The following is an 18,210-nucleotide window of genomic DNA, read 5'->3' as shown; positions in this document are numbered from 1 at the left end:
CTGGAGGGCAGGAGAGGAAAAGGAACTCCTTCAGTAAGACTGGACTATTTTATCGAGCCTCTTACGTTGAACTGCAATGTGGCACTGAGTAGCTTCTGAGTTGACAGAGCACGTGTGGTTTAGGAAAGCAGGTCTGGGAGTCAGGAAGCCTTGGGTTTTCATCCCTCCCCTGGCCCAGAGTGAGATCCTTCCTCTTCCCTGATCTTTACTCTCCTGATCTATAAAACAACAAGAACATTTACTTCCCATGGGTATGAAACAGCTGAGCATTGGGCACAGTACATGTTCGGTAAATGGAGGGTGTAACTCTTCTTACCACTACAGTCTTGCCTCTAAAAGGTCCAACATTCTGGTCTGAGCTGCTCCCTCCTCAGTGTTAATCCAATTCAACAGATGCCAACAGGGCACTTGTTCCTGCCAGGACGTGCTGGAGCTACAGATTTGAAGGTGACAAAGAGAAGGTCCCTTTTCCTGAGAAGCACCAACTCACTCGTCACTCCTTATAGAATGCATGGAATGGAACCAGTAAACTGAAGTTTACATTTACAGAAGGAAAGGAAAAGAGTCTGCTTTAAGATAGGCGCCGTTGTTCTGTGTCTCTGTTGGCTTGAGGATGGTGAAGTAGAAGGCAAGGTGTTCTGCCATCCCTTAGCTATACATGGATTGCTGGGCCTCTTGGAGCTCAGTTCATTCTTCTCTGAAATGGGGGCTCCACAGCTTGCCTTCCCTGTACCTCTAAGCCTTCGTGAGGAAAAAAAAAAAACAGAGTGAAAGGGATTTGGAACTGTAAAGTGCCATGAAAGTCTAATGTTGTTGCTATCCTAGTTACTAGTGTGACCTTGGATTCCCCCAATTTCTTCCCCTACAAGTTGGAGAGGTAGTGCCCTGAAGACGGCCCAAGCATAGGAACACTCTGCTGGCCCCTTACCCCTATTTTGTCCCTACCTTAATAAGCTGGAAGAACCACAGTATCCTCAGCCATTGTCAGCAAGAATCAGGACTCTGGTTTCAGGTGACGAAATTTAAACTGCCTTGCGGAAGAAAGAGAAAGGCATGGACTATGTTAGGTGCCCATGTGTCCCAAGGCCACTCCAAGTTCAGCTGTGGGATATGCTCCTTCAAACCATATAGTTTTTGGAAAGGACTTCTGTGGCTAATCATACTTCTCTGGCCACAGTGACTGGTCCAAAATGGATACTGCCTGATGCTGACGGCACCTGTCTAACCTGCACACGGGGCAGGCTGGAAGTGTCAGAGTTCATTAATACGCCCCAGGCAACCTGCAACCAGTGAAGTGCAGGAGTTGGTGCATATAGTCCAGCTTCTTCACTCCTCAGCTGGTGTGTATCCAGTCTGGGTGCCAAAAGGGATCGCCAGAAAAACCCAGTACTCAAGAGAAATCAGGTTTCGAGGCAACATTTTTGAAAAACAAAAGTTAACACCAAAATTCCATGTGTACAAAATCTCAAAAGGTTAAATAAGAGCTGTGCTGATAAGACTACTTTTTCCTTTTGTCTCAGGCTCTACTATGGCCCAGCTGGACACTGCTGTGCGTCTTTTAACTGCTCGTTTGCAAACCCAGTAAACAAGAGAAGCGAGAGTAGCCTCAAACAGGCTGAGATGGGGGCGCCTGGGTGGCGCAGTCGGTTAAGCGTCCGACTTCAGCCAGGTCACGATCTCGCGCTCCGTGAGTTCGAGCCCCGCGTCGGGCTCTGGGCTGATGGCTCAGAGCCTGGAGCCTGCTTCCGATTCTGTGTCTCCCTCTCTCTCTGCCCCTCCCCCATTCATGCTCTGTCTCTCTCTGTCCCAAAAATAAAAATAAACGTTGGAAAAAAAAGAAGAAAAAAAAAAAAATCAAACAGGCTGAGATGTCGTCCTCACCAGGCTTCTAATTGGAGCCACCTGTGGTCTGCCTTGACTCGGGGTACCACCCCCCAGTAATGTTGCCCAGGGCTCCCTGGCAGGGGCAAGGCAGGGACATGTGGAAGCAGTAGACTGAGGACATGTGGGCAGTTTATTCTTTGATGTCCTTGGAAGAGTGGTCACAGATTGCATGATCTAAGTCAACAACCAGGACAGATAACCCTCAGGAGAATGAAGGTCATTTCAACTAACATGGTAAGTTCCTATGAGAGGACTTTAAATCAGCGCTCTCTCTCTCTCTCTCTCTCTCTCTCTCAGATCTTTTCTTTACATCTGTGGGTACCCCTGCCGGGTAACCGAATAATACAAAGCACATAGCATATAGGAGAATGGCTTCTTTCTAAGCACCCCCCCAAATGATGGAACTACCTAGAGATTAGTGCCGTTTTTGTGGGGAAGACTTTGATCCTTGTGCCATTAGAGACCAAGGTTGGAGGAAGCCAAGCCCACAATCAGAATGTAATTGAAGTATGTTACCTATAATAGGTTCAGATGTTTGTGATCTTCAGCACTTTATGAATTCTGCAGCAGATGGGCGAGGGCCAGGTAGCGGGCGAGAACAGACTGGGTAAGGCAGGCTGGCACTCTGACAAGGGCAGCCCCAGCTGTGGTCCGGGTGTTATTCAGCACGCCCACCCACTGCACCAGCAGCCTGCCTTCCCGAGCTCGTGGCCACGGCCGCTTTAATGAAGAGTGGAGGTAAGCATGAATCCCGGCTTTCCAGGGATCGCAACATTTGAGAAACCCAGAAGAATCGACATGATGGAAATGGTGCCAAGTTCTTCTGCCTCTTGCTTTTCAACAAAAAAGAGAAAGAAAGAAGGAGAGAGAAGAGAGGGAATCTGCTAATAAAATGCATGTCTAAACACTTTCTAATTTTCCTAGGCTTTTAATTTTTTCCCCTCAAAAATTCCATACTGGAGAGGGAAAGGCAGAGTAACAGCTGACAAAAGGAATCTTGAATGGATACAAGAATTTACGTGAGCTGGTGTAATGGGCAAGATACTGTAGTTGGAGTTTCAAATCCTCGCCCTGTCAGTTTCCCATTGTGTGACCATGAGCCAGGTTCTCAAGCGGCCCGGCTTCCTGTTTCCCCACCTGTCAAATGACCAAAATCGTGTATGTCTCCCCAGCTGTTTGCCTCACAAAATGAGGTAATATGTTAGTAGCTAATACAGCAAAATTTTGGATTGTGAGTAACTTGTTCTGCGAGTGTTCCACAAGATGAGCAAACATTTCTAATAAATTTTCACTTGATAAACGAGCGATGTCTTACAATACGAGTAGTACGTGATGCGGAACATCACATGATCACAACTGAGTCAATGGTTCTTCTCTCTCTCTCTCTCTCTTGCTCACTGCAGGATTGTGGGTGATCATCTCCCTTGCTCGGATGCTCAGTCTCAGGCCACAGTGTTTGGTAGAAATCAGGGATTTTTCAGAACATTGGAAGGTGCCCATAACTGGCACTAGTGTATTTTTTGTCACTTCAAAACACCTATGGACAGTCGTTTGCTTTTCCATACAAGAGTAAGCTCAGGAATGCTTTGCCTCATTCTAGGTCTGGCTGCCTGCAGATATAGACCCGTTCCTCTGCTGCCTTATTGCCAGTTACATTAAATACAGTATATGACAAGAGTTTATTAATACTATCCTGCAGTCAACATCTGTGAGAGTGTATACAATGGCCCCAGTGCAGAAAAAAGGGGACGTGACCAACCCAGTGCTTGAAACCCACAGCCAGTGTCGCTTCATCCAGGTCCACCACTGAATGGCTGTAATCTTGGACAAATTATTTACATTCTTTGTCTCCAGTTTTCCCATTTGTAAGGGAGAATGATAACAGGGCCTAACACACAGGGTTGTTACGAGAATTTAAGAGTTAATATGTAAAAACCTGACCCACAATGAGTGCCCAGTAAACACAATAAAACCTTGGTCTGTGAGCATAATTCGTTCTGGAAACATGTTTGTAATCCAAAGCACTTGTATATCAAAGCAAACTTCCCCACAAGAACTAATGGAAACTCAGATGATTCATTCCACAACCCAAAAATATTCATATAAAAATGATGACAAAACTGTAATATAATACAAAATAATAAAGAGAATACCAAATATAAAGAAAAATAAACAAATAACCTGCACTTACCTTTGAAAACCTTCATGGCTGGTGTGAGGGAGACAGAAGACAGGAGGGTTATTGTGTAGGACGACTTTCCCTAATGGAATCACTGCTCTCTATTGGCTCAACTGAATCTTTTTCTATTCATGCAAATATAACAAAGGACCTATCCAATGACACGTGCTTTTGCCTCCTTTTAAGGATTTGGTGGAAATGTGACATTGCATTGTCATTAAAAAGATTCATCACTAGCACTGCTGCAGCCTTATTCGGGTGGTGCTTTTCTACAAAATTTTGCACCGTTTCCCACATTTTACACTATCTCCCTAATCTCATTTGAAGTGAAGGATTCCTCTGCCTTTCTCTCTGCCTCCTCTGCAAACGAGAGGCAGACACAGACTTGTAAAATCTTGCAGTTTCGGCCACTCGCGTACCTTGTTCGTACTTCTTGATGATTTCCTTCTTAACTTCCACCGTGATCATCTCCTTCCTTCTTCACCAGCAGTGCCAAACTGCCAACAACCAGAAGTTCCTCCAACTCATTTGACAGCAGGACTGGACCTGACTCGAATTGTTTAGCACCAAAAACTCACCTGAGCTGATTTACGGTTATAGTCTTTATTTGTCCCGCTTACTGGGTATATTCATACATTTTCACAGCAAAATACATGCATTTGCTGTTTAGTCACACTGGCTCAGTAGTTGCTAAGAGTTAGATAAAACGGCCTTCATACAATTTGGAAACTCTTGAATTCTGAAGCACTTCTGGCTCCAAGGGTTTACTACCTGGCATATGGTGGATCTTACACTGCCTTTGCATTGTAGGCACCCAACAAGAGTTTGATGATACCAAGATTTCCTTATAATACAACAAATGCAACTAATATAATCACTTAAAAATATATTCCTTCAGGTGTTCATTCAACAAATACTTTTTTCATGTCTACTATGTGCTAAGTTCTGTTTTAGGCACTGGGGACAGAGTGAACCAAGTATGTGTTTTCCTTGCCCACATAAAACTTATAGTCTAAGAGAAATAATAATGGGAGAAAATAAAAGAACAAAAATTAACAATAAGGTGCTACAGACCAGAGTGCATAAGGATGTCCTGCATTCTCCTGTGTCTCCAAGCATACACAACAGAAATGAGCATAACCTGTAATAACGGAGAAATAAAAGAATTTGGGAGAAAAAAAAAAAACAACAACCCATAATTATTCTGAGAGAGTAAAACTGTGTGCCTTGAAATATTGAAGTAATTATCAGGTTAAATTTCTATGATCCCTGCAATTTCCATGAAACCTGGAAATGTTGGGAGCGTAGGCCTGGCATATCTCTTAAAGTAAAATTATACTTCTTTTTCACTCAGACTAAAAGGTCATAATTAAAGATGTAATGAAGCTAAGTGAGTAATGGGATCTGTGATTCACCGGGGAAGCGGATGTTGCCTGAGGCCCCCTCCCGCCCCTGAAAGTGGGGGTCACCAGCTCAGACGAGGGCCCTGCACCCTCAAGGAGGGGAATGCACAGCTGTCATCAGGACCCAGAGGAGAAGCTTCCCAAATTCATTTTCTCCCAGGAATTTTAGCATTATTTCCTTCTGAATATTAAAGAAATACCTACTCACAGTAAAATAATTCGGAAAGCTTTTATGAAAGTCTAAAGAAGTATGAAAAATGTCACATATAATGATGATTTCCTATATCACCTATATATGATTTCACCTATAATCATCTCACTATCCTGAGGCAAACACTATTAGTGTTTTGATAAATTTCCTTCTAGATTTTTCTCTCCTTTTTTAAAAAAAATTTTTAACGTTTGTTTATTTTTGAGAGACAGAGACAGAGCATGAAAGGGGGAGGGGCAGAGTGAGAGGGAGACACAGAATCCGAAGCGGGCTTCAGGCTCTGAGCTGTCAGCACAGAGCCCAACGCAGGGCTTGAACTCACAAACCGTGAGATCATGACCTGAGCTGAAGTCAGAGACTTAACTGACTGAGCCACCCAGGTGCCCCTCCTTCTAGATTTTTCTATGCTATTTTCCTCATAGTTGAGATTTGCCAACTTTTTTTTTTCCACTTAAAATGACCATAACAATAATAGGAGAAGGAATTAATTGACCACTTTCCATGCCCCTTATTTAAATCCTTAAACAATCTCATAAAATTAGAGTTCCACAACTGGCAATTACTTGACGTCTCTGTGGCTCAGTTTCCTATCTGTAAAATGGGGTACAATAGCGCCTACCTTGTAGAATTGTGAGGATCTCGGGTTAATATATCTAAAGTACTTGGAGCACTGCCAGGCATATGGTAAGCACCAGATCATGTTGACTATTACTATTATTCCATTTTGCAAATGACCCAACCCAGGCATGAACGATTCAGTAGCTTGGCCAAGCTCAGTAACTAGAGTGAGCAGGGTCAGGACTTGAACCCAGGCAGTATGGCTCTGGAGTCCAAGGCTTTAAGTCAAAAATAGTGAGAGCCAAAGTGCTTTTGAAAATAAAGACTAGAATTTGGTCCACAGTTGGGATTATGACACACAAAGTTATATCTGATGGATTTCCTAGTACTCTTATGGAAGCCAAATCGCCAGAAAAGACATTGGGGGTCCTGAGGGAAAATCTTTCATAAGGAAAGCCAGTGTTTCCAGGCTCTTAGACTGAGAAACTATATTTATATTCTTTGCTACTGTATCTCTAGTTCATAGAATAGTGGACACCCACCTGATGCGTGCCATGAATTCAATAAATGGTTGTTGACATGATGGAGTCATAACAATGTTGCATGATGGAAGTCACCCTTAGCAAATGGCTTAGAGATCAGAGGGACTGATGTTTCCAGGGTAGCTGCTGACCTCAAAATTCATCCTGACTTACCCACCTTGGCAGAAGGTCTGCTCCCAGAGAGAAGGAGCCATGAAAAGGATACTCTAAAAGGGTCTCTCTAAACTCTGTAATGCTTGAGACCCCCTGCTGTGGGATTGCCATTTTAACGTTAGCCGTATCATCTCCAGCTCATCTCTCGAAACCATCATCGGCTGGGGCAAACTGCAATGGAGTCTCATTGGCATCTATCAAATGGTGGTGGAAATGCGGTTCCAGCCTGACTTGCACAGATGGTGGTTACTTAGGGTACAGTGGGGGAGGCAAGGCTTGAGTCAGAAAAAAAGGGAGCTATATTACTAAGCTATGAAACATTTAGGGTTCTAGCTGCTGTGTATCGCCACTTTCCTCAAGTGAACATAACTCAAGTCAAGAATAATCTTGCTCATTTTGCAAGTAAGGGAACTGGGGAGAAATATATAGTATATGTATAGATAAGACTCTGGAAGGATATATATTAATATGTTGCATTGGTTGAGTCTGAATGAGATTAAGGGTAGTTTTTAAATGTTCATTTTGCCTATATAATCTAAGACCATTTCAGAAAAGCTGGGGTGAATTAAACATATTACCTAGAGTTAGATATTCATGATTTGCTTCCCTTCAAAAGGACAGTTAGGTTCAGACCACAAATTCTCTGAGTACTGGGATTAACATGCTCAGATGTCACATACAGGGGCACTGACCATTATTCCCTAACGCTCTATTTCTATCTTCCTTAGAGCACTTACCATCAACCGCTGCGTAGTTTTTTAAATTATCTGATTCCACTCTGAACTCCCACTAGGAGCAGATAAGTTCCTGAGAGTAGGGGCTTCGGTCTATTGTTCACTGTGTAGCCCAGAGCATATGCCTAGTACATATTTGTTAAAAGCAACCAGATGACTGAGGGCCCTTGTATAACTCAGTTCTCCCATGAGAGGCAAATCCTCCCCTTCCACTACCACACGTCCCCCTCCCCTTCACCTTCTCCCACACCCACCATCACCTGCTACTGTGCAGCACCCAGAGTACCTTAAAGTGTAGCAGGTAATCTCTGACATCAGTGTTTGTATCAACGATTCACATCTCCTATGTTGTACGATGGTTTTCTGTATATTGTGTTTTCTAGCGTTTTCCTCCTATTAGTCTTAAAGAATTGCGGCAGCTGCTTGGATGCTGAGGCAGGGCAAATGTGCTGGACTTTAGGGATGGGGTAGGAGGTGAGGTTACAGGGGTGACGAAAGAATGAGCTTCTACTTATCACGGTTAGACCCCAGCCTCAGACGGGGAAAATTAGGACAGTGCGGCTCAGTGACTTGCCCCTACACCCCTAGAATGTTGACAAGCTTCCCTTTGGAGCCCTAAAGCACTTTCTGCCAAGGCACCCATGCTTGTCTGACTCCCATTAAACTGCAAACTCCTGAGGTTCGGGTCTGGGTCTTGTTTGCTTTTGTAATCTCACATCCTAGAATGGCACCTGGCACATATAGTAGGTGCTCAATGTACATCTGTTAACTCAACTGCCTAAAGTAACATAGCTAGTAAGTGACAGACTTTTGACTAAAACCCATGCCTTCTGATTACCTTTGCATTACGTAAAGTCTGGGAATGATCCACCTATCATGTAACAAATGCAGTCCCTCTTGCCTTGGAGTGTCTTCATTTCTTGTTTTCCTGTTCTCCTTTCACCTTTTGTTATTACTCTGCCTTCTTATCAGTCACTGTTTGGGCTGGTCCTGCAGTGGGCTTTAGAGCAAAAGGGTGTTTCTGGGCAATCATCAAAAGATCTTTGCAAACTGCACCTCATTCATGGTCAGGAAAGGGTGAGGAATCCAGGGATCCCCCAGTTCCCCGGCCACTCACTGGCAGGCAGCGTTCCAAAAAGCAGCAGCATCTTTCTGCCTCTGTATCCATGCTTGACAAAAAGGGTGAGAGAGGAGGAAATGTGGGAGCAAACTGAAATTTAAAGGAGCTACAGAAATCCAGCCAGTGACCATAAAGCCCCAGGAAGGCAGGCTTTGAATAAAATCAATAGCAAGGAAGTTTCACTTATATGCCAGACATTGTGCTAAACGCTTTTTATAAGACTTCCTATTTAATCCATCTAGCAATCCTAGACGACAGGTCGTATTATACCCATTTTGCAGAAGATAAAACAGAGGCCAGGAGTCACTTGCCCGATAGCACACATGTAGTCAGTTTTACAGTCGATGTTAGACCCCAGGCTTATCTGCCTCCGGAGCCAGGCATTCTGCTTTCCTGGGACGCCCAGGCAGGACGTGCTTTCCGGAGGTCGAGCGCCCCTCCACCCAGGGGATGGCGCTGTCCTGGCGGAGGGTGCCGTCCTGGGCGCGGCGGGCGCGGACAGGACGCGCGGCGCCGGCTGCGCGGAGCGGGCGGAGGCTGGGCGCGCAGCTGCCGCGGTTCTGCGGGACCCGGGCGGGCGCGGGCGAGCGCTGCGGAGCAGATGGCGCCGGCGGGGGGGCGGCCGTTTGGCGTTCGTAGCACTTTCCTTCGCGCATATGTTACGGACGGGCGGGAGGAGAGGACGACCTCGAGCCCGCTGAGGCGGCCGGTTACTAGCCCTGGATCTTAGCTCTGAACCCCAACTCTGACCCGCGTCCGTGGGGGAGGGGGTTGGTCGTGACGCATCTGCCCAGCCTCTCGGTGACAACCACACGTTCCACTTGTCCTTCTCATCATAAAGCTACAAGAATGGTCTTAGTCCCATTTTACAGCTGGCAAACTGAGGTCCAAGAAGGAACTGACCAACAACGGGACCAGGACTAGAACTGGCGTTGGCTGACTCCTGCCTGAGTGCTTGGCTCCACATGGGGACCACTGTGTCCCCAACCTAAGGGTCCCGTCAAAAAGTAAGGCACTTTCTTAATTTTGCCTATGTCCCAAAAGATGTTCTTCATTCTGTAGGACCTTTGCATATGATGTTCTTTTGAACCTTCTCCCCACTTCCTGCTATCACCCCCCATTTCCTCCAGTGGCTCCTTCAGATCTCAGGTCAGGTGTCACTTACCGGGAGCCTTCCCGGAATAGCATCATAGCCCGGATCACAGTTTTGACCAATTGATTGATGTGTGTGCTCCCGCCTTACCCCTAAGCTGTAAGTTGCCTGAGGACAGGAAGTGGGTGTCCACTTTTTGCTCTGCAAAAGACCCCCAGTACATAATAGGCACTTAAGAAATAATTGTGAATGAATGAGTAATTGAATGGATGAGTGAATAAATGAACAGGCTTTGTGAACTAGCACCTGCTTCCTCACCATCCAATGATCAGCTGGTTGGGGGTAGGGGGAGGGCAGGTAATATAAGAATGAAGGGCTGTTTGGAAATTCTGGGCCTTTTCAACTGCAGCTTTTTATTAATTAAATGTGTCCTGTGGCTGTTCCCATCCTTCTCTTCACCCGCCTCCCTGTTGCCCTGTGACTGGAGACCCAGCCCTTCCTCTCCTGTTGACAGAATGGAGTCTTCCTTATGCTGATGAATGAAGTGACCCTTAATAAGATGCAACCAGGCCAGAAAAAGCCAAATGAGAAAGTTGGCAGCATTGTAAGTGGTTTTTCAGGGGGAAAGTGGAAAAATGGACATTGAAATGAATCCTTTAAGTTGCTTTTCTGACCTGCTTGGTGGGAGAGCTAGGGATTCCAGGACGTTGGAGAGCTTCCCAGATGGGAAGAATTCAGAAGCAACAAATATTTACTGATGTCTACTAGGTGCCAAAGGCTCCTTGGGGCTTTTTGACAAATAGCTCGAAAGACGCTTGGCACATTCAAGACGTCATTTGAACCTCCCCCAAACTGGGGGACTGAGGTTCACTGCCTTCCATTCTTCAGAAAAGGGAACAGAGGCTTGTGGAGTCAAATGGTTTTCATTGCTTTTTGAAAGATCCAAGCATGATTTTATTGGTGATTTTTTTAAAAAACCTCTTAACATTCGCTGATGCTCGACATGCAGGTTGATAATTTTGGCTGCGTTTATAACCATTTCCCTGACTGGAAAAACGATTTCCTCCTTGAGAGGTCTCAGATTGACAGAGGCTGATGTAGCTCATTTACTGAATTCAGTAACTTGCAGTTCATTGAAAAGACTAATAGCAAGAAGTCCTTAACAGGACTAATAGTGATAGCTTCTTAGTACTCATCACTTATTGACTGAGTGGCGCTATTAAATTAACATGTCGAATACTTTATATACATTAGCTCACTTAAACTTCACAACAACTTCCAGTGAAGTGGGCACCATTTCAGTCCCCATTTTGCGCATGAAGGAACTGAGGGTCCAAGAAGTTAAGTATCTTCCCCAGGACCAAGCCCTCGTGAGTTACAGTCAGGATTCCAACCCAGACAATTCACCACTTGGTACTACCATGTTAGTAGTTTTCAGGCTCTTCTCCAAGGAACCCCAGAGTTCTGCCCAGAGGTGAAGGAGTTTGAGGCAAAGGGACATGCGGCTGAGCAGTCCTGAAAGCCTAGTCCAGTCCAGCCAGCTCTGTTCTTTTCCCCTAAGGCAAATCTGCATGATTTTGTTGGGCAAAGAATTTCCAGGGCCAAAAATATTTAAAAGTTGGGATGTAATAGACAATACTATTGGTCCCACAACTTCTAAGATCCAATCTTGTCCCCCCTGTGGATCACCCCACAGTGCCCAGCTCTGTGTCTCTGTAAATAAAAGGTGCATTGAATGAAATGTATCAGAGCATTTAGGAATAGCAATTCCACTGCACTTTATTCTTTGCTGCATTCAGAACTTCCAGGAGCATATGCAGCCATGCAGAAAAGACTTTTCCAGATCCACCTCCAGCTGGTGGTCATGGAGAGGACTTTGTGCAGGTCAGAGATGAGACTTGGTGGAAATGGCCTCAGAACCATGGCAGAGAGCACCTTGATTCTGTGGCTTCAGTTTGTTCCCAGGAATTTCCTGGAGCTATGGCGGGGGGGGGGGGGGGGGGGGTGTAGGAAAGGTCAACAACATTAGGATAGAGAAAATAGGAAGCCTTGGAGGCAGGCAAGAGGGCTGTGCTACCTGTAGAGAAGATAATGATTTTGCCTTTGGGTTATACTGAAGATTGAGGTACACGTATACATACAATCAGCCTCCTGGCTGCCCACCCTATTTCCCTATCCCTACTTTTCTCCATCCATACCCACAAATTTTTGTGGTTAATGTCTTCAAGGTTACTCTTGATGTTTATTATGTATTCAAATCCCATTAGGTTCTCCAATGTTAGACATGTGGCAAAATTGGTTATTAGCAAAAACAAAAACATAAACTAAAAACCATTAGCTAAAACTAAAATCAGATAAAGGTATGCATTAAAAATAAATGGTCAAGGTGGAGAAGAGAGTTAGAATGCAGGTGTGCAGATGGTAACATTCTAAACAGTTGCTGTTGTTGAGCTTCCAAACTAACTCTGAGCTTCCTAGTGGCCAGAGTGCAAAGGGAAACACAATCCATTATATGATTCCAGTATTCTCTGAGGAGATGCTGAGCTTTTCTTGTAACCTAGAATAAAGAGAATTTTCTTGGGTGGGGCTTCATCTACTAAGAAACGTAGACTGTAATGTCCTCTACAAAAATCTTATGACAAATTCAATGTAGTTTCCATTTCACAAGATGAGCTGACAACACACAAAATTGCACCTCTGTGAAAACAGTGCTTTGAAGGGCCATGGAGATAGGGTTTTGAAATTCCCTGAATGCAGAAATTAAAGACTGATTTTGTGGAGAAATAGACGGAACCACATGTCCTTCAAATAACACTCCCTAAATAGGGCTTCCCTCAGTAGGGCTTGGGCTAGGACTTAGGCAGGAGGTAGTGGAAACTTTGAGTATGTGTACTGCATTTATTCATTAAGTGCAGGTCCAGCCTCAAACTTTCTATCCAGCCCATGACCAAATTTGCTGCTCACTCAGTGAACCTTCTTCAAATCCAGAGAGAAAGATGAATAAGTTATATGAAGTGGACCTCACCCAAATACGTAGTTTTAAGTTCTTACAAATACAACTTGCACAGATCTTATATAGGTGCCTCTCCTGCTGCTGCTTTTCCAGCTCCTGGTCCAAGCAAGGTCTGCCAGTCTGTTTAGACCTGGCCTTGGTATTTCTGGCTCATTTAGCCAGTGCACCATTCATCTGCAAAGAAGGAAGAGAATAAAGATGTCATCAATAATATTCCTACAGAGCCTCAACCAAGTTCTCCTAGCGTGGGAGGCAGTAATTTGTTCCCTGATATATGGGGATTGCTTTTCTTCGGTAGCTGAGACCCAATCAGTCTTCAGAGGTGGTTGTAATTAATAGGTAAGGAAGTGCAAATACATCTGAATTAATAGAGCCACTAGGTGTGACTAACTATAATATGATTACATGTGAAATTAACCCAGAGATCAAACTTAATCAATCCAGACTAATAACTGCCAGGACAACAATTTGTGCTTTTAGATGAGTTTACGTTGAAAGGAACTAAAGAAAATGAACTCTGTTAGAATGTAAAGGCTGTCTTTTAAAAAAAAAAAAAGTGTGAGCAGCCTACTAAGATTATAAATATGCATGTAGATGGTATTAATGTCCAGATGTCAGATAACCAAACCATTATTTGTATTGACAAGTGAGAGTAAACAAAATCAGAAAATCAGAAACTAGGAAAGAGAAGCACACATTTTTATTTTTTTTTCAACGTTTTTATTTATTTTTGGGACAGAGAGAGACAGAGCATGAACGGGGGAGGGGCAGAGAGAGAGGGAGACACAGAATCGGAAACAGGCTCCAGGCTCTGAGCCATCAGCCCAGAGCCCGACGTGGGGCTCGAACTCACGGACCGCGAGATCGTGACCTGGCTGAAGTCAGACGCCTAACCGACTGCGCCACCCAGGCGCCCCGAGAAGGCCACATTTTTGAAAAGATTTTTCTTTTTAAGATTTTTCTTAAAAAGAAATGGGTGAAATGAAAAAGAAATGGGTGACAAGAAAGAATTTCTTTTCTTAAAAAGAAAGATCTTTATACCCGACGTGGGCTCAAACTCAGAATCCTGAGATCAAGGGTCACATGCTTTGTCGACTGAGCCAGCCAGGCTTCCCAAGAGAAGCACAAATTGAAAAAGTGAAGCTGAAGGGTTTCTGGGTGGCTCAGTTTGGTAAGCGTCCAATTTCAGCTCAGGTCATGATCTCACGGTTCATGATTTCGAGCCCCGCGTCTGGTTCTGTGCTGACAGCTCAGAGCCTTGAAGCCTGCTTTGGATTCTGTGTCTCCCTTTCTCTCTCTCTCTCTGCCCCTCCCTGGCGCGCACTCTCTCTCTCTCTCTCTCTCTCTCTCTCTCTCTCTCTCCTGGCTCGCACTCTGTCTCTCTCTCTCTCTTTCTCAAAAATAGATAAACATTTAAAAAAAACTTTTTTAAGTGAAGCTGAAAGAATCTGAATCTCCCAAATGCTGTAACTTTTATTATTTATTCATCTGATTCCAATAACTTTAAAAAATTACTAGATAATATTTCACCCATAGAATATACAATCTATAAAGAGCAAGATCGTAAAGAGCCATACATTTACAACTCTTCTTTATCAACAAATGCAGTGCATTGCATCTTGATGGCAAACCTTCTTCCTCCACCCCCACCCCAGAGGCAAAGGCTACCCTGACTTTAGTGTTTTGTTATGGAGGTAGATGATATGGCCAGCCCCAACTCTTCACACCTCACTGTAGCCACACCTTTTTCCATGTAACTTTGCAGAGCTCTCTCACTGCGGATAGTGCACAATTCCCTCTTTTCTTCTCTATTTGGTCACATAACCTTCTTTGGCCGAGAGAAAGAAGCAGAAATGATGTCAGTTCTAAGCCCAGGCCTCAATAGTCTTTCTGTGTTCCCACTTGCCTTTTTGCACCTTTTCCATGACCATAAACAAACAAACAAACAAACATGCCTGGACTGTCAGTCAAGGAGAAGGACGGAAGACCCGTTGGAGCAGAGCGGAGTTATCCCAGCATGGCCCAGCCTGCATCAGCCACCCCCCAGTTCCAGGAGAGTAAATGGTTGTGGCTGCAAGACGCTGAATTTTAAGGTGAGTCCTTCTACAACGCTTTTTGTGGCGATCGCTAACTTCCACACATATTCTCTTTTCTTTATAGTTTTATTACAGATATGCCCTTGAACGTATTGTTTCAAACAATGAAAACGTGTGTTTTCAAACCTTGTATAAAAGGTACAACACTGTTGAATTCTTTTGCATAGCTGGCATGAGGATTTTAAAGGTACAAGTCAGTGATTGCAAAGAGCCCTAAATCAGCCAAGAGTTTATAAAATTACAGTCATAAGCAGGTAAACAGACTTTCAAATGGGCATTCTGCCAAGGAGCAGGTCCGGCCAGATCAACATAAACAATCAAAGCCACACACAGATGATAATGCTGTTGGGCAAAACAGCAGAGAGAATGTAGACCGAGACCTCCATTTGTGAGTGCATTCCATCCGAGGGAGACTGTGGAGTCAGGCAGACCCATTTCACAGCCTTACACCCTCCTTTTTCACTGTAAATTTGAGCAGGTAGTTTATACTCGTGGAGGCTCAGTTTTGCCATCTGAAAAACAGATAATAATGTCCCCCCAGCAGAACACCGTTCATTCACTCACCCCTTTGAAACCAGAGCTTTCGATTCTAACTTTTATAAAGGGGATGAGAGTTGAAGAAATGAGGCAATGGGATGGAAAGGAAGAGGAACTCTTTTTCTTCTGAGGCACGGAGGATTTGTGAATCAAAGGAGAGGCATCTGAAGAATGTCCAGCTGACATCATGTCCCTTCTGAGTGAAGAAGACCAAGTCATCTGCAGGTTCCAGTGCATCAGAGTCAATGTCCTGTGGAGACAGCTGTGAACAGCCGGAGGAGAAAAAAGCCATTCAACTGCTTTGTATTAAGAGATCTTTAAATACTTAGAGACTACATAGTATATTAGATTATGTAATGATTCCAGGGGGTTGTTAGCTCAACACTCCAGTTTTACACATGTGAGAACTGAGGTCCAGAGGGAGCAAATCTTGATAAAATCATACAATGAATTAGGGCACATCTGAGATTTGAATGTGGGGCTTCTGATTCCCATTCATTCTGGGGCTTATTCATTACCATTTGTTTCTAGAACCTCTAAACTCCCTTTTGAGGAATGGGATGTGTAGTTGTCATATCACCATCCCTTTTAAGACTGGGAAAGCTGGGTCACAGTAGTCTTTCCTCATAAATTTCATTGCATGAGACTTTAAATTTTGTTTTTAATGTTTATTGAGAGACAGAGAGAGAGAGAGCACAAGCGGGGCGGGGGGGGGGGGGGGGCAGAGAACGAGAGGGAAACACAGAATCTGAAACAGGCTCCAGGCTCTGAGCTGTCACCATAGAGTCCAACGTGAGGCTTGAACTTGGGAACAATGAGACCATGACCTGAGCTGAGGTTAGACGCTCAACTGAGCCACCACTTTAACCAAGGTTTTGCTTTTGTCTAAACTCTTATCTCCCATTCTCTCTCGATTCTTCTTCAACCAGGCTTTCACCCTACCACCTACTTAGCAGCTCCTGTGAAGGGCCACTAAGACCACCTGCCATGTTGCAAAGTTCAGCTGTCAGTTATCAGTCTTCAACTTAAGTTGTTGATAACTTCTCTTAGGCATAGTTGATCCCTCTTTACTCCTTAAAATACCATTTTCACTTGGTCTTTAGGATACCATGCTCTCCTGAATCTCTTCCTACCTCATTGGCTCCTTCTCAGGCCCTTTGATATTTTGTTTGTATGTCCCTGCCCTTATGTCACTGGAGTGCCCCAGGTCTTAGTTCTTGGAACTTTTTATCTAAACTCACTTCGGTGATTTCATCCAGTTGTGTGTCTTTTTTTTTTTTTTTTAATTTTTTAATGTTTATTTTTGAGAGAGAGAGAGACAAGTGTGAGCAGGGGAGGGGCAGGGAGAGAGGGAGACACAGAATCTGAAGCAGGCTCTGAGCTGTCAGCACAGAGCCTGACATGGAGCTCGAACTTGGAAACCACGAGATCATGACCTGAGCCGAAGTCAGACGCTTAACCAACTGAGCCACCCAGGCGCCCCACAGTAGTGTGTCTTTAAATACTATGTACATGCTGATGAATTCCAAATTTTTATTTTCAGACTGCGTCACTACCCAGAGCTCCAGATTTATATATCCACATGCTCAATCAACATCTCTACCTGGATGTGTAAAAGATTTCTTAAACTTACTTCCCAAATCTCCCCTACCTCTTTCTCGCCAGATGTGTCCTTCCCATAGTCTTTTCTAGCTCAGCAAATGGCAGTTCCACACATTCAGCTGCCCAGTTCACAATCCTTGAAGGATCTTTGACTTCTATCATTCTCTCACACCTCACATCCAGTTTATTAGATGCATCTTTAAAATATGTCCAGGATCGGGGCTCCTGGGAGGCTTGGTTGGTTAAGCGTCTGACTCTTGATCCCAGCTCAGGTCTTCATCTCTGGGTCGTAGGTTCAGGTCCTGTGTTGAGCTCTATGCTGGGCATGAAGCCTAACTTTTAAAAGATGTGTATAGGGGCACCTGGGTGGTTCAGTTGGTTAAGCGTCCAACTCTTGGTTTCGGCTCACGTCATGGTCTCGTGTTTGGTGGGTTCAATCCCCACGTTGGGCTCTGTGCTGATGGTGGAGAGCATGCTTGGAATTCTCTCTCTCTCTCCCTCTCTCTCTCTCTCTGCCTCTCCTCCACTTGCTCTCTGTCTCTCTTGAATGAATAAATAAACTTAAAAATAAATTTTAAAAAAATGTGTATATACACACACACACGTATATATGAATATATATCAAGAATCTCACCATCTCTTGCCATCTCTACCACCACCATCTTGGTCCAAGCTTCCATTAACTTGCACTTGGATTATCCCAACAGCTGCCAGTTTGGCCTTCCTCGTTTCATCTTGCCCAGTGGTCTCTTTAAAACATTATCCAGAGAAAGCTTATAAAACAAGTGATCTCATGCCATACTATGCCACTTTTCTGCTCAAAATCCTCCAATGGCTCCTCAGTTCTCCCCAGATAAAGCCTAGGAACCAAGGCATTGCATAGTCAGCAGCAAGGTACCTCTGACTCAGCCACCACTTTCCCACTCACAAACGTCCTCTGCTATCCCTTTCTATGTGCTCACACTAAATATACTGTTCAGCAGTTTGCTTGAACTTAACACCATACCTTGACAACCTTTTCACATTGGCACCGTTAACGCCATCCTTTTTAACAACCTTTATTAGCAGAGGAATATGTTTATGAT

General features: G+C 44.3%; 1 long non-coding RNA gene across 1 annotated transcript; it reads left to right on the top strand.

Moving 5' to 3' along the window:
- The first annotated feature begins 1,860 nt into the window (after nucleotides 1-1,860).
- On the top strand, nucleotides 1,861-3,187 carry LOC111556317. The gene is made up of 2 exons (XR_002736303.2): nucleotides 1,861-2,118; nucleotides 2,648-3,187. It is a non-coding gene; the product is annotated as an uncharacterized LOC111556317 (long non-coding RNA).
- The last annotated feature ends 15,023 nt before the right edge of the window (nucleotides 3,188-18,210 follow it).

The sequence above is a fragment of the Felis catus genome, chromosome D1 (assembly GCF_018350175.1).
Source record: "Felis catus isolate Fca126 chromosome D1, F.catus_Fca126_mat1.0, whole genome shotgun sequence".
In the NCBI taxonomy this organism is placed as follows: Eukaryota; Metazoa; Chordata; class Mammalia; order Carnivora; family Felidae; genus Felis; species Felis catus.
Note: the sequence above shows the minus strand (reverse complement) of the source record. Positions and strands in the feature narration are given on the sequence as shown.